At 41.4% G+C, this 15,772-nt stretch overlaps 1 protein-coding gene across 17 annotated transcripts in view; it reads right to left on the reverse strand.

Moving 5' to 3' along the window:
* ST6GAL1 (ST6 beta-galactoside alpha-2,6-sialyltransferase 1) overlaps positions 1-15,772 on the reverse strand; it is a 132,104-nt gene that overhangs the window by 58,517 nt on the left and 57,815 nt on the right. For 13 of the 17 annotated variants that reach the window (XM_081068910.1, XM_081068902.1, XM_081068900.1 and 10 more), the window contains one exon: positions 246-315. The exons of 3 other annotated variants lie outside the window; for them this stretch is intronic. The gene's annotated coding sequence lies outside the window, so the exon portion shown is untranslated. Of the gene's footprint in view, positions 1-240; positions 316-15,772 lie in introns of all 17 variants that reach the window. One more of the 17 variants, XM_081068911.1, reaches the window with a different exon arrangement.

Raw genomic sequence — 15,772 nt, forward strand, 5'->3', positions numbered from 1 at the left:
ACCTCTTTTCCGTCTCACATGCTCTCCAACATAGCCAAAGCAGACAGACCTCCTCAAACCACCACACAAACTGAGTGTGCCTTGTGTGCCAGGCATGAAGCAGAGGGAGCTCAAGGGGCAGTGGTGGAGTGGTCTTGCAAACAAACCGACAATACAACATGGAATGTACTTGTAATGCAGGAATCCATTAGGTATAAGTGCACCAGGGAGCAAGGGTGTGGGGGACAGAAGGGGGTGCACCTTACTTGGGATAAGCAGAGAAGGATGGTGGTGGAGATGTATGAAATGGCCAACAGGAAGGACTCTGGGAGGCATCTGCAAAACAGAAAGGTAAAAAGGTATGAGTGAGCATGGAATGCTATAGCATTTAATCCAAAGTAAACATCAGTCTGTGATGTGCAACGGGTCACCTAACAGTATCAATCCTATCACAAGAGGCCCTTAGTTGAAAGGTCCTTCCTGCAGATGGAACACCATTACCTTCCTGCCTTTGCTACTTCAGGTTTCCCCAGCTCACTGCCCAGTCCACTCAGGGACGTATGCAATAAGCTCTTAGGAGCTTAAGTACCACCTGGGCCAACAGCATAAATCTCAGCTATTTGCAGAGAGGCTTATGAGAGCAGGAGCCCTGTCTCAAAACATCCTGTTCTTATTATTAGCCAGGAAATACTTCCTTACCATCTATGCTCTATCTACCTCCTCCCAAAGCCAACAAGCATGAAATACACAGAGCTGCATCATTGTGTGGTTGGCAGGGTGGGCTTCTGTCATGCAGGATGTCATGTGGCGTCTCCGGTCCCTCTCCCCACATAAGAACGCAGGACATGGTGAGGCCAAAAAGGAACACCCACAGAGCCATAGATGGGGGAGTCATACCACTATAGTCTCGCTGGGGGCTGGGTTGGAGACACAGGAAGCAGGAGCCACACGATCTGCAACCTGCCATCAGCTTTTGTACCAACCAACCAACCCCACTTGCTAGCTGCAATCTGCCATGCTAACTGCAATCTGCTCTTGCAGGCTCAGCCACCATCTTCTTGCTAGCCCCCATTTTCCTGCTAGCGTGGCCATAGCAGATATATGAGTGGCTCACTGGTTACAGCTGACGGCCAACTAACCACAGTTGATGGCCATTTACCACCTGAGCCAGCACCTTTCCACATGAGGGCGAGAGCCTGGAAACTGCACTCCTGGCTCTGTCCCAACAGCTTCTCTCCCTCGTAGTGTGTTTCTTCCTCATTCCAAAGTAAGATCTAGATTATTTCTAGTTAAGCTAAATTGCAAACTCTTACTTTATCAAAACCACAATGTTCTACGTGCATGGTCTATGAAAAGCAAAAACACAAAGCTTCTTGGGTGAAGATCTAAAGTTGAGATTTCTGCACTTGAATTTGTCCTTCTGGTTGGTACTCAAATTTTTTTTTCAACTACAGTTGACATTCAGTATTATATTACTTTCAGGTGTACAGCATGGTGGTTAGATGTTTATATAATTTACAAAGTGATCCCCTCAATAATTCTGGTACTGACCTGGAATCATACATGAGTTATTACAATATTAGGTATTCAAATATTTAATTAAGAATCTCAAAAGGTCTTATTTTAATTTAAGAATGAAAAGACAAAAAATAAGGAAGTAGGTATTTCTGAGAGGGACAATGAGCAATGAGAATAGGTAAGTACCTATTCAGAGATGGTAGCTACAGGCTTGTGGCCTCCTCTGCATATAGGGACAGTGGAGCCACACTTTACCCAATGGTTAGTTACAGAATCAGACGCCAGGTCAAAAGTCTACCCTCTTGGGAAACTACTGATTAAAAGTATTGAAGAATTTTAAAAGTTATATCAACCTATTGCAACATAGGGAATTTATTTGGATCCTTATCTGAATAAAGTTTTTTAAATTGTGTGTGTGTGTGTGTGTGTGTGTGTCTGTGTGTGTGTACCAGAAGAATTAATTATGTTGAGTTTAGTATCATGCAGCACACAAAAGGAGAACTATTTCGCCACTGGGACTACGTCCCGCACAACATGCACAACCTACAGAGGCTGAGTGAAGCCCCGATTCATGTCTCCTCACCTGCACTTGTGCTAGCCTTAAATTAAGATGACTGAGTGCCTGTCAGAACTGTTTCAATTACTATTTCAATTACTTTCTCAATCTCTCTCTTTAAAAATGTGCTCAGTAAGTAGAGTGGAATTGACATGCCACTGTGTGTGCCCATAGACTGCTTCTCTAGTGTAAGAAGGCAATCCCATCTTAACCCATAGTCATATATGGACAATGAGGAGCCTGCAGAGTGGCTCAGGTCACGAAGACAACCTTGGATGAGGAAGCATCATCATGTCTACCTATATGAGGCAACATGGAGCTCAGAGAGCCAAGTATTCCGTTGCTATCATTATCATTGCCATCATTGTAAGTATCTCTTACTGAGCCCCTGACCTGTGCTAGGTGCTTTCTGGTTTATCTTAAATCTTCTGAGTAACTCTGGCTCTGTTATTTTACAGGTGACGAAGCTGAAGCTCCGAGTAATTGAGTCCATTTCCAAGGGCCACACAGCAGGAATGGGACTGAACCAAAATGCCAATCTCAGTCCCCAAGCCCAGCCCTTTCTGGCATGCTGCTACCCTGACATAAATGAGGGCTTTAGGGAGGTCTAATATATGGTGGAGGAAGGAGAACTGACTGGGTGGTGAACACACAATGTGATGAGATGATGGATTACAGAATTGTACACCTGAAACCTATGCAATTTTACTAACCCTTGTCACCCCAATAAATTTTAAATTTTTTTTAAAAAAGGAGGACTTTAAGGCGCAGTTATTTAAGGAGATCCCTTTATTTTCAAAGACATTAAAAGAAAAACAAAAACAAACAAACAAACAAAAAAAACCCCTGTTGAGCTATCTAACTGGAAAACCCCACTTTGTGATCCAAGGGGTGACTTTTGCAAGTTGAAAACCCTGTTTAGTTTCACTTCCAGCTTCTCCGTCCATCATTCCATCTTCGCTTTGATCCATCTGACATGCTTGAGAGAACAGAATAGGAAATGACTTTTTTGTTTGGAATGATAGGAGTCCAGGTGGCCCTATAACCACCATCCTCTCTCAGAAAGAAACAGATCCTGTAAGACTTTTTTTTTCTTTGAAGTCCATTAGGTTATTATGACAACTTAATAATTGAGCCAGACTGGACGCTCATGAAAGTGAGCAGATAAAGGATGTGCTCTGCCCAAAGGCCAACCAAGCAGTGACCACAGGGACCCTAGAGAGAGTTCGATCTTGGAGTAGATTCTTTTATGAATCAGCTACTTCAATTTCTCATGCAGGTGTTTATTAAATGCCTACAAAGGGACCCCAACCCGAGGCTAGGTGCTATGGGAGATACAAAAGCTCAAGTCCTAGCACATGGGTAGCTCCAGGCATCATGGGGAGCAGGGATGGGGGATATCAGCCATCCTCTGTCACAGGACCCTATCCTTTAGTGTCCCCAAAGGGAATAGAAGGGGTAGGTGGTATTGGAGGGGCTTAGTAAAGGGCTCACTTCATTAAGTGCTGACCAGTAGGGAAAACCATCCAATCTAAATGGATAGCGAATTGTGAGCACCTTCAGGGCAAGGACCTCATCTAATTTGACCTTGTTTTCCCAAAAAAGTAGGCCTCGCGTATTTATTGTGGATATTTTCAATCTTGGTCATGCACTATGTTTACGATTTTAAAAGTTATTTATGGTTGAACACTGAAACTGTTCTCAGGTGCCACAGCAGAATCTGAAGGGCTCAGTTTGAAGAACAGGATTCCTATCCTTAGAGTCTATTTGGCCATATGGGAGGTCAGCTGGAGATGAGGGAGATGGTAGAGTGGTACCCAAAAGGCCTCCCAAAAGGTGGGATTCACTGATATACTGAAAGATTAGGGGCAGATCACTCTCTATCCTCAGAAGGGAGAGGAGTTGGCTGGGGAATAGAAGCCCACTCTGGCTTCTATTGTGGGGAGGTGAGCAGAGGCCAAGCTCTGTGACTCAGTGGAACTCACTTCTGCCCATAAGCTCAACAACCTCCGCACCTCACCCAGGAGTAGATTTATAAGAGCAAAAAAAGCAAGATTAATATAAATCATCACAGAAGGCTCCAGGGCAGCTCATACTCCTGCCCAGTATGGGATGAGGCCATCAGGCAACTAACTTATGCTTCCAAGGAACCCAAGTCACAAGAGCATAGCCTTCATCGGTGAGATCTGGAGAGTGTGGAAGAGATAACCCTAGGGTGATAAAACTGTAAAAAGTCTGTATCAGGCCAACCAGGGAGGAACTGCTGGCACCCTTTCATTTAACTTGGGAAGAGCCAGTAGGCCTGACCTAAAGAGCGTGTTGGGTGTGAGGTAACGTACTATAGGAGCCAAAGTCTCCCTGAGCCCCAGTCTGAGTTAGGAGCGCCTCCTATGTGCTCCCACAGCACCAAGTGCACACCCTATCCCAGCAGCCCTCTCACAGTTTCTGTGTCTGTCTCCTCTCCAAGGGTGTGACCTTCCAGAGCACAGGAAACATTCTAGTCCTCTCTGAAGCCCGAGAACCTACCACACTGCTAGGTACAGACTGGGTCCTAAGCAACGACTTTTGCATATCCTGAATGAATGGATCATGAACAAGCTGCCTACAGGAGAATCACACTCCACCCAAGAGAATTTCCTGGCCTCACTGAAAACCAAACCATAAGTCCAGGAGAGGCAACTGGCGAGGTTCTACTTGCCTCTCCTCTGTTATAAACTAAAAGCTTCAATGGAAAGGTCTTGACCACATTAGAAAAAAGAAAGAACCAGTCAGTTACCACCAGGCACACAGGGCAGGAACTTTGCAAGGTGATTCCTGCCATTACTCTGAACCCCTTCCCAGCTATTTGCAGGTGATCTAGAAGCCGGGGTGGAGGACATAGGATACAGGTAACCGTGATGGGCAGTGATGGAGAACTCACTGGAACTAGTATCTAAGTCAGCTGGATCCAGATAAAGGTAGGATCTAGCTTTCATTACTTACTCAAAATGTGTAGAGGAAACCAGAAAAGACAAAGCTGTGGGTAAAGACGACCATGGTTTAAGAGAGAGGGTCTGGAGAAGGTGATGCTGGTACACATCACCCCACATGCAATGGTCCCTGGCCAGGGAATTCTTCCTACCAGGCAATCACCCTGGGGCTAGGCTGAATACAGCTGTCAAGCCTGAGGCTTATCAATAATCGTATATCAACCCCACTGTCTGAACATGAGCTATGCGTTAGGTGTTGAACCAGGCAGTTTGTTTCTCTCCACTTATTGGAACGACACTGCAAGGTAGATGTAAGTCACCTGCACTTTGTAGGTAAAGATGAGTATCTTTACATGAAGAGTTAAGCTACTTGCCCAAGGTCATGCAGCTATTCCAGAGGTAGGATTCAAACCCATCTCATCTAACTCCAGAGCCCATGCCTACGGCACACAGCGGTACCCCTATAGATAAGAGTGTGTTGGGGAAGGCTACCTGTGACGAAATAGAGTTGGACCTAAACCTAAAAGGATATGTAGGATTTGAATGGCTGGAATAATGCTGGAAGGACCTCAAGAGGGACTGAATATTCCTGAGATCCTATGGGAGAAGACACTCAAATGCAAGTGCCCTGTAGTTATGTTACTTTTCAAATAGAAAATGCTACCTGGTGGGCACTTTGGAATTCTAACTCTTTGTTAATTGCAGAGAAAGTCAAATACAGCAGGTCCTCGAATAATGTCACTTTGCTATAACATTGATGAGATGCTGTAGGAACTTAACTCCTGTTTATATCAATCAGCCTGTGGTGAAATGGGTTTTGTTATATGTCATTTTGCTTCAAGTTGCAGAACCTATCAACAACGTTATGTGAGGACTTACTGTACAGGGCAATTTTAATCATTAGCTCTCCTCCAAAGCCCAAAACTTCTACACTGCCCCTCTCATCAGACCACCAACATCGTTATCCGGGTTCCCTTTACAAAAGTTGTGGGGCCTAAGTGCTCTCTGAAGCCTAGCAGCACACCATCATTGTTAGAAAAGACATTAGTGAAGTCAGGTTGTCAACCCACCAACTGTTGAAAAATTTCCCCAGTCAACAGCAACAAAAAATGGCCAGCCAGCATCTCCTTTCACACCTGTAATAATAATCATCTCTTCTTCTCAGGCAGCTCAATATTAATTATGAAAAACGTTTTACTTACATGGGACTGAACTCTTCTTCATGTCCCTAAGCTTCCGCCTGATGGTTCTAATTCTACTCACTAGAGGAAAACAAATGTCTGCTGTTTTTTCCATTAAAACAATCCTTTAAGACTATTACACCCTCCAAAGGCTTCTCTTTTTCAAGCTAAACATTCTCAGTCTTTAACCATTCCTCAGATAACATGGTTTCTGAACCCTCCATCTTCCTGTTCACACACTTCTGGGCCCACTCCCAATTTGTCTGCATCATTCTCAAAAGAACTAAACAGTTTCCAGCTGTGGCCTGACTAGTACAAGAAAGAAAATTGACTACACACATCTGTAATGCAAATACTAAGAGTTTCTGGTGAGCTTTTAGCAGCCACTTAGTTCAGCCTCCCCTGAAATCAACCCCACTAGCCTTTCTTACAAGTCCTACTATGCAGCCACACTTCCCGGCTTTCTAGGTATCTTCCTGGTGATATTGGTATTTGGAGCTCACATTTTATCTCCCACTTATCCTGGTGCAGTCTGTCTTTCTATACTCAGTCCCTCTTCTTGCCTGTGAAGCTTATAGAGAACATTGACTCTGGCACATACATTTGCTACCCCTTTTGGCTTTATATCATCCATAAATGTATTCAGTAAACCCTCTCTATGTCCTCCTCTAAATCAGGCATTAGAGTTGAGGACAAACACTATCCTTCTGACTGACACAAATTAGCATTTAGTAACAGTTATAGAAGTGCTACATGTAAGCCAACTGAAACACCGTTCAGTCCACATTTTCCATCTGGTTTATGAGAATATAAATCCTGTTATGGAAGATACAAAGATATTCACTGTCTAATAGTAGAGTTCTAAATTCATTTTCATAATTGACATAAATTAAAGTTTTCTATATTTCAGTATCACACAAAAATGTCTGGCCCTTAAGGGGATACTTGAAATGGTCTTTAAAATACAGGTTATAGATGGATTGGAAGAATCAACAGAGTTAAAATGGCCATATTATCCAAAGCAATATATAGATTTAATGTAATCCCCATCAAAATCTCAATGACATTTCTTAAAGAAATAGAACCCAAAAGTCATCAGATATGTATGGAATTACAAAAGACCCTGAATATCCAAACCACTCCTAAGAAAGAAGAATAAGGCTGGAGGTATCACACTCCCTGACTTCAGCTTGTACTACAGAGCAACAATAATCAAAACAGCATGGTATTGGCAGAAAAAGACACACAGACCAATGGAATAGATTTGAAAACTCAGAAATAAACCCACATAAATATGGACAGATAATTTCCAATAAAAAGCCAAAAACATTCAATGAAGAAAAGAAAGCTCTTCAATAAATGGTGTTGGGAGAATTGGAAAGACACGTGCAAAAGAATGAAACTAGACTGCTATGTGTCACCACATACCAAAATTAACTCAAAATGGATCAAAGACCTAAATATAAGACCTGACACAATAGAAGGCCTGACACACATAGAAGAAAACATAGGTACTAAATTATGGGTCTAAATATAAGGTCTAAATATAGGTCTAAATATAATAGACCTTATATAAATATATAAGGTCTATATATATTATATATTTATATTATATATTATATATTTATAATATATAATATAATATATATTATATATTATATAATATATATTATATAATATATATTATATATTTATATAATATATATTATATAATATATATTTATATAATTATATAATATATAATTATATAATTATATTATATAATATATATTATATAAATATATATTATATGTTTATATATTATATATATCTATTATATATCTATTATATATCTATAATATCTATCTATATTATATATTTATATATATAAATATATAATAGACCTTATATAAATATAAGGTCTAAATATAATATAAGGTCTAAATATAAGACCTGACACGCATAGAAGAAAACATAGGTACTAAACTTATGGACCTTGGGTTCAAAGAGCATTTTATGAATTTGACCTCAAAAGCAAGGGAAGTGAAAGCTAAAATAAATGAATGGGACTATATCAAACTAAAAAGCTTCTGCACAATGAAAGAACCCATCTACAAATCAAAGACACAACCAACCGAATGGGAGAAGATGTTTGCAAATAACACCTCCAATAAGGGGCTAATATCCAAAATATATGAGGAGCTTATACAACTCAACAACAAAAAGACAAACAATCTAAGTAAAAACTGGCAGAGGACATGAACAGAAACTTCTCACAAGAAGACATGCAAACAGCCAACAGATATATAAAAAATGCTCAACTTCATTAGCTATTAGGAAAATGCAAAATCAAAACCACGAGATATCTCCTCAAACCTGTTAAAATGGCTTTCATCACCAAGACCAATAATAACAAATGTTGGAGAGGCTGTGTAGAAAAAGGAACCCTCATACACTCTTGGGGGGAATGTAGATTGGTGCAGCCGTTATGGAAGGCAGTGTGGAGGTTCCTCAAAAAATTAAGAATAGAATTACCATATGACCCAGCAATCCCTCTCCTAGATATATACCCGAAAAATCTGAGAACATTTATCTGTAAAGATATACTCATATGTATTCCAATGTTCATTGAGTTTTATTTACAGTGGCCAAGACATGGAAACAACCAAAATATCCTTTGATACATGATTGGATAAAAAGATGTGGCATATATACACATAAAAAAGGACGAAATACTGCCATTTATGACAACATGGATGGATCTTGAGATTATTATGCTACGCAAAATAAGTCAGACAGAAAAAGTCAAGAATCATATGACTTGACTCATATGTGGGATATAAAACTGAAAGCAACAAAGAAACCAAACAAAGAAACAGAAACTCATAGACACAGACAACAGTTTAGTGGTTACCAGAGGGTAAGGGGGAAGGGGTATGGTAGAAAAGGGCAAAGGGGTCAAATACATGGTGATGGAAGGAGAACTGACTCTGGGTGGTGAGCACATAATGTGATATATAGACAATATATTATAGAATTGTACACTTGAAACCTACATAATTTTACTAACCATTGTCACCCCAATAAATCTAATTTTTAAAAAATAAACAAAAAATATAGGTTACATGGGGCTATATAGTTAAGTTTCATTGTCCAGACACTACAAAGAGCAGTTAAACTGAGGTACTAGAGGTTGTGTGGTGTGCAACTGGAAAAGATATTATCTTGTGTAGTAAGACATTATGGACAGAGGAAAGCTACAGTGCTTTCCAATATGAGCCCCAAATTGAAGGTCTCGGGTCATGGAACTCTATGTCTTGTGTCCCAGAGTGAGAAGCAGGAGGATATGTTTATTTAATGGTAATTAATAATAACCTTAAATATCATAGTTATCACTTATTGAGTACTACCATGTGTTGTGCATTTTATTTAGATCATCTCAGTTACTGCCTGATGTTGATGGTTTGTAATTATCCCTTTTAAAAATATAAATATTTCCTTCTCTCTAGGTTTCTCCTATTCTCCAGAAGATATCCAACAGCACTTCAACAAAACTATTTGCAAGTTTTCTCAGCACCCCTGGTCACGGAGGAGATGCCCACCTCCTTGGGAAATTTTCCACTGCAGAAAGCCAGAACAGGGCAAAAGAAAATAAAGTGCCCCAGCACTACCTGCTGGAAAGCAAACGAAAGACCTCTTCAGATTAACCTGCTGCAGAATTCACTCCCATATATGCCCAGGAAGAGAAATGATCCATTAATTACCATGAATAATCAAGGTAACAAGGCAGCTCACAAAGACTATGGAATCAGAAATGAAAGAGGAGAAGTTACGATGAGTACCACAGAAATACAAAGGATCTTAAAAGAACACCATGAAGGACTATATGCCACCAAATTCAATAACCTGGAAGAAATGGACAAGTTCTTAGAAATACATAACCTTCCTAGACCAAATCACGAAGAACTGGGTAATCTAAATAGACAAATCAACAGTAAAGAAATTGAAACAATCATCCAAAACCTCCCCAAAAGCAAACATCCAGGATCAGATGGCTTCACTAGTGAATTCTACCAAACATTCAAAGATAATTCAATACCTGTCCTCCTCAAATGCTTTCAAAAAATTAAAGAAGATATAATACTTCCTAGCTCATTTTATGAGGCCAACATTACCCCGATACCAAAACCTGGTAAAAATAACACAAAAAAAAGAGAACTACAGAACCATATATTTGATGAATATAGACACAAAAATCCTAAACAAAATACTAGCAAATTGAATGCAATACATTTGTATTCAATAAAAAATTATACATCACGATCAAGTGGGGTTCATTCTAGGGGCACAAGGATGGTTCAACATATGCAAATTGATCAATGTGATACACCACATAAACAAAATAAAGGATAAAACTCATATGGTTATATCAATAGATGCAGAAAAAGATTTGACAAGATACAGCATTCATTTATGATTAAAACACTTAATAAAATAAGTATAGAAGGAAAGTAACTCAACATTAAAAAAGGCCATATACAACAAACCCTCAGCTAATACACTAAACGGTGAAAAACTGAAAGTTTTTCCTCAAAATTAGAAACATGACAGGGATGCCTCATATCACCACTGTTATTCAACATAGTATTGGATGTCGTAGTCACAGCAATAGGCAAGAGAAAGAAAGAAAAGGCATTCAAATTGGGAATGAAGAAGTTGAATTGTCACTTTTTGCAGGTGACATGATTCTTTACATAGAAAACATCAGTGATCAGGGATAACAGAAGAGAGAAATGGCAGTGTGTGAGTGGGCCCAGTTGGAACTAGAGGCCAAGGGAGCTGCTGGAAGACAAAATGGTAGACAGGCAGGCAATCAAAAAGGGGAGTGTGGTGGAGGACCCTCCATCTTAATACGAGGTCTGATGATTAAGTTCTCAAACTTGTTGCAGCGATGTTGTTAACCTTTTTTGATATCAGAGGGATGATTCATTATGAATTTGTACCAAGTGGACACATGAAAAAGTTAATGAAAACGACCTGAACTTTTTGCCAACAATTCATGGCTCTTGCATCACGACAAAGCACCAGCTCACAGGGCATTGTCTGTGAGGGAGTTTTTAGCCAGTAAACAAATAACTGTATTGGAACACCCTCCCTACTCACCTGATCTGGCCCCCAGATCAGAAAGACTTCTTTCTTTACCCGAAGATAAAGGAAATATTGAAAGTAATAAAGAAAGACTTCTTTCTTTACCTGAAGATAAAGGAAATATTGAAAGGAAGACATTTTGATGACATTTAGGACATCAGAGGCAATATAATGGCAGCTCTGATGGCCATTCCAGAAAAAGAGTTTCAAAATTGCTTTGTAGGGTGGACTAGGCGCTGGCATCGGTGCATAGCTTCCCAAGGGTCACTTCAAAGGTGACCGTAGTGATATTCAGCAATGGGGTATGAAGCACTTTTTCTAGGATGAGTTCTCGAACTTGAACCTCAGACCTCATAAGTGTTCCTAGTCCCAGTTTATCCTGCAAGAACTTGGGTCTGCTGGAGGTTTTCTAAGCAAACCAGTGACATTATTAGATTTTCCTGGAAATTCCTTGTTGAGCTCCTGGCACTGAAAAGGAGTTTTGATGAGGCATGAAGAGGTAAAGAGCCACTTTAGTTGATAGAGGAGAAGGTCTTTCCTCACCCCTGGTCTGGCCTAATGCACCACCATCTACCCCACCAACACCTGGCCTGGCTTATTTTGAATTCTAGTCAAACCTTCACCAGAATACCAGTCTCCAGAAAAGGCTTACAGAGTGCTTTTCTGGAGTGCTGGGAAGAAACAAAGATGAGAGACAAAGGAGTAGGGGCCAGCTGCAGGGACAACCTGAAGGTGAGCCAGGGAAATATTTTGTGTCTAGTATCTTCCAATGTCCTAAAAGGAACATGAGATAGAACGGGTCTGAATCCCACCTCCACCCTTTACTACCTGCATGACGTTGGGTAATTCAATTGATCTCTCAGAGGCTGTTTTCTCATCCATGAAGTTGTGATAACAAGCCCCACCTCAAAGACTTGTTCTGAGGATTAAACTACAGACGTACCTCATTTTATATCACTTTGCCTTATTGGGATACACACTTTATTGTGGTGGTCTGGAACCGAACCTGCAAAATCTCCAAGGGATGCTTGTAATTTACTTCAAGTAGCCAGCCAGCATAGCATCCACTGTAAGGAATAATGGATCTCTAAATAGTACTGAACTGATTATTAATGTCCTCATTTTTATCTTAAGGGGGAAGGGACCATGAGACTAAAAACACCTTAAAAATTGCAGGCCCCCTGTAGCACCAGGATGGAATCAGTCCCCAAGGACACTCACTGTATTGTTGTAAATTTTTAGGTGAGACCCTGATCAGTCCCTTCCAAGTTGCTTTCTTCCCCCCTAGATTGTTTGCAGTTACTGCAGGATAAGATCACATTTCCCATCTGAGCCAGTGGGCCCTGAGGAGTGTGGGCCGTGCAGCCTTGGGCTTTTCAGAGGGCTCACATGACAACCTGGCAGGGCACAGCTGTTCCTGGCAAGGGCATTAATAATCCAGGCCTTTTTCCACAAACTCTGGCAAACAGTCTAACGTGACAAGTGAAAACATTGGGTCTGAATTCTCAGTGGGGCTTAGGGCAGAGGAGGCCAAAGTAACTTCCCTTTATCAGGGCTAAATCATGGAACTGAATTGGAATGGAATCAGACCTGCTTAGGGAGGTGGGGAGACCATATTCCTTGCATCATAAACTACCTATGTTGCCTATGGGTTACTTCAGCGGAATGGTTCAGAGATGGGGCAGAGAAAGGAGTCCATGTGACTTGGTGGCTGAGGAGTGAATTGGGCCATGAATTTCATCTCAGCAACAAGCAAACCACAGCAGCCACCACATGCAGCCCAGAGACACTTGTAACAGGAGACCTTACAAAGAGCAAACCGACTCCCCTCACAAACAGGGAGACAAGTGGCGTAGGTCTCAGCAGGATTTTTGTCTCCTTTACTGTGGGGACAGAGCCAGGAGTGAAGTTTCCAGGCTCTCACGTGGAAAGGTGCTCACTCGAGTAGTAAATGGCCATCAACTGTGATTGGACGGCCATCAGCTGTGGCTAGTTGGTCATCAGCTGTACCCAGTGAGCCATTGGCCACTGATATAACTGCTATGGCTACACTAGCAGAAAATGGGGGCTAGCAAGAAGATGGTGGCTGAGCTAGCAAGCGGCAGGGTGAGGGTTGCGGATTGTGTGGCTCCTGTTTCCTGTGTCTCCAACGCAGCCGCCAGCGAGAATACAGTGGTATGACTCCCCTACCTATGGCTCCCTGGGTGTTCCTTTTTGGCCTCACCATATCCTGTGTTCTTATGTGGGGAGCGGGAGCAGAGACCCCGCGTGACTTCCTGCATGACATTTACTTATACTGCATCAGCACCAAAAAAAAAACAAACCAAACAAAAATAAAACAAACAAACAAAAATAGTCCCTGGCATCAAGGCACTCAGTTAATATGAAAGACTGAAGAAACAGGTCATGTGGAGGAAGAACACAGGCTTCAGATCCAACAGCTCTAGTTAGCAACTATGTAAATATAAACAAGTTATCTGTTCTCTCTGAACCTCAGTCTCCTCATCAGGAAAATGGGACAACATGTACTTTGAAACGTTCTTCTAAGAAATGAATAAAATAATCTATGTAAAAGCCTCTAAAATAATGCTTGGTAGGTAACAAGCACTCAGTAAATGGATTTCTCAGAATTAGAACTCGATCTTCAAATACAGATCAGACCTTGAGTATCAACTATGTTTCCATTTTTTATAGCAGGAGGAAAAGATGGGGGGGAGACAATAAAAAAGAGAAACAATCAAAGATAATAAATCAAAGGAAAGTAAAAGGCAACCTCTAATGTCACAGTTCCTTGTGTGACCTTGGACAAGTCACGTACTTCTCTAGGTCTCAGAATTCTCCACAATGAGTTGGGGGATTCTATTTGATAAGTGGTCTTCAAACTGTGCTCCGGGAACCCCAGATAATCTGTGGAGACCCTGAGGGGTAGGGAGGAGAGACACAAGGGTGCCCCCATGCCACTTCAGGAAGCTTCCCTGGGAAGGCTTTCTACTGAAGAAAAAGTTCCACACTCATTTTCACACTTAGTCTTTTGCAATCTAATGCTTTCTCCAAAGTCACCAGCATCCTCTGAATTACCAGGACTAGGGCAAAGCAAGGAAGGCACCTAGGGTGCAAAATTAAGGAGGACCTCACTCTCAGGGTTGTGCAAGTACAGGGTTGACACCTGAGTGTGAAGGTCCCCTTAAATTTTGTACCCAAGGCACCTGACCTCACACTAGTGCCAGCCCTGAGTCCCCAGCCCTTCTTCTGTGTCCATCCTCATTCACTTCTTTGGCACATGGCACTGCCAGCAAGCCTCTCTGGAAATTTCTCACCAGTGCCTTCCACGGGTACAATGTTCTGCTTCTATCTGGCTCCTCTCCTTCCTCTTAGCAAGAAAAGTGGGACAAGGAGAAAAATGAATGGAAGAGGAAAGCATGCGAGGCAAGGGGAAAGCATGATGGGGGGCAGGGCTGTTGAGTCTGGCTTTGGACAGGATAAGTTTGAGGGGTTGTTTGAAGTGCAACAGCCAGGTGGCCCAAGCAGGTATAAACCCTGGGAGAAGAGGTCCAGGTGAAGATAAGATTTTTCTCCCCTCACCTAGAAGAATCTTCTATCCATATCTTCTTTCCTTGCCCCTCCACCCCTGCCCAAATCAGGTACACATCCCCTAATATTGGCACCCTCACAATAGCCTCCTAATCCATGCCTGCTTCCCTCTCTCTTCACACAAGGTTACTCTTCCAAATACAGCTCTGAGTAATCATGCTCTTCCTCGGAGACTTAAAATGGCGTCTTCCATGTTTGATCCACTAATCCTAATTCCTCAGTCTAGCATACAAGACTGTACTCCTTCCTCACCCCCAAACCTCCAAGCAACACCCCACTATATGCAAATGTGCCCTTAAGCTATAGGCCACTTAATGTACCAGTACTTCTTGAATTTGCCTTAGCCTACTGCCCTGATCTTGCTCATACTCTTTTTTTATTAGTTTCAGGTGTACAAAATAATGTAATAGACATTTATACCCCACACAAAGTGAAACCCCCCCAATCTACTACCTCTCTGACAGTACATATAGCTGTTACATTGCATTGACTATGTTCCCTATGCTGTACTCCACATCCCGTGAACACACACACACACACACACACACACACACGTGCCAAAAAAAGTATGCATATTTTAAGAAAGGAAAAACTATTAAAATTGTAATACTCAATATATACTGATAACAAAAGATGAATACAAGTCACATAAGTCACGCTTGACTTCTGCAATTACAAGAGGTGTTCAAAGTGGTTACCATCAGCGTCTAGACACTTCTGATTACGGCGAACTACTGCTTGAGCAACGTTGATCAAAGTGTCCACTTGTATACATTTTTTGGCACCCCTGATATATATATATATATAGCTAGATAAATAGATAGACAGATAGATAGATAGATAGATAGCTA

Source organism: Rhinolophus hipposideros (assembly GCF_964194185.1).
Source record: "Rhinolophus hipposideros genome assembly, chromosome: 2".
NCBI classification, from domain to species: Eukaryota; Metazoa; Chordata; class Mammalia; order Chiroptera; family Rhinolophidae; genus Rhinolophus; species Rhinolophus hipposideros.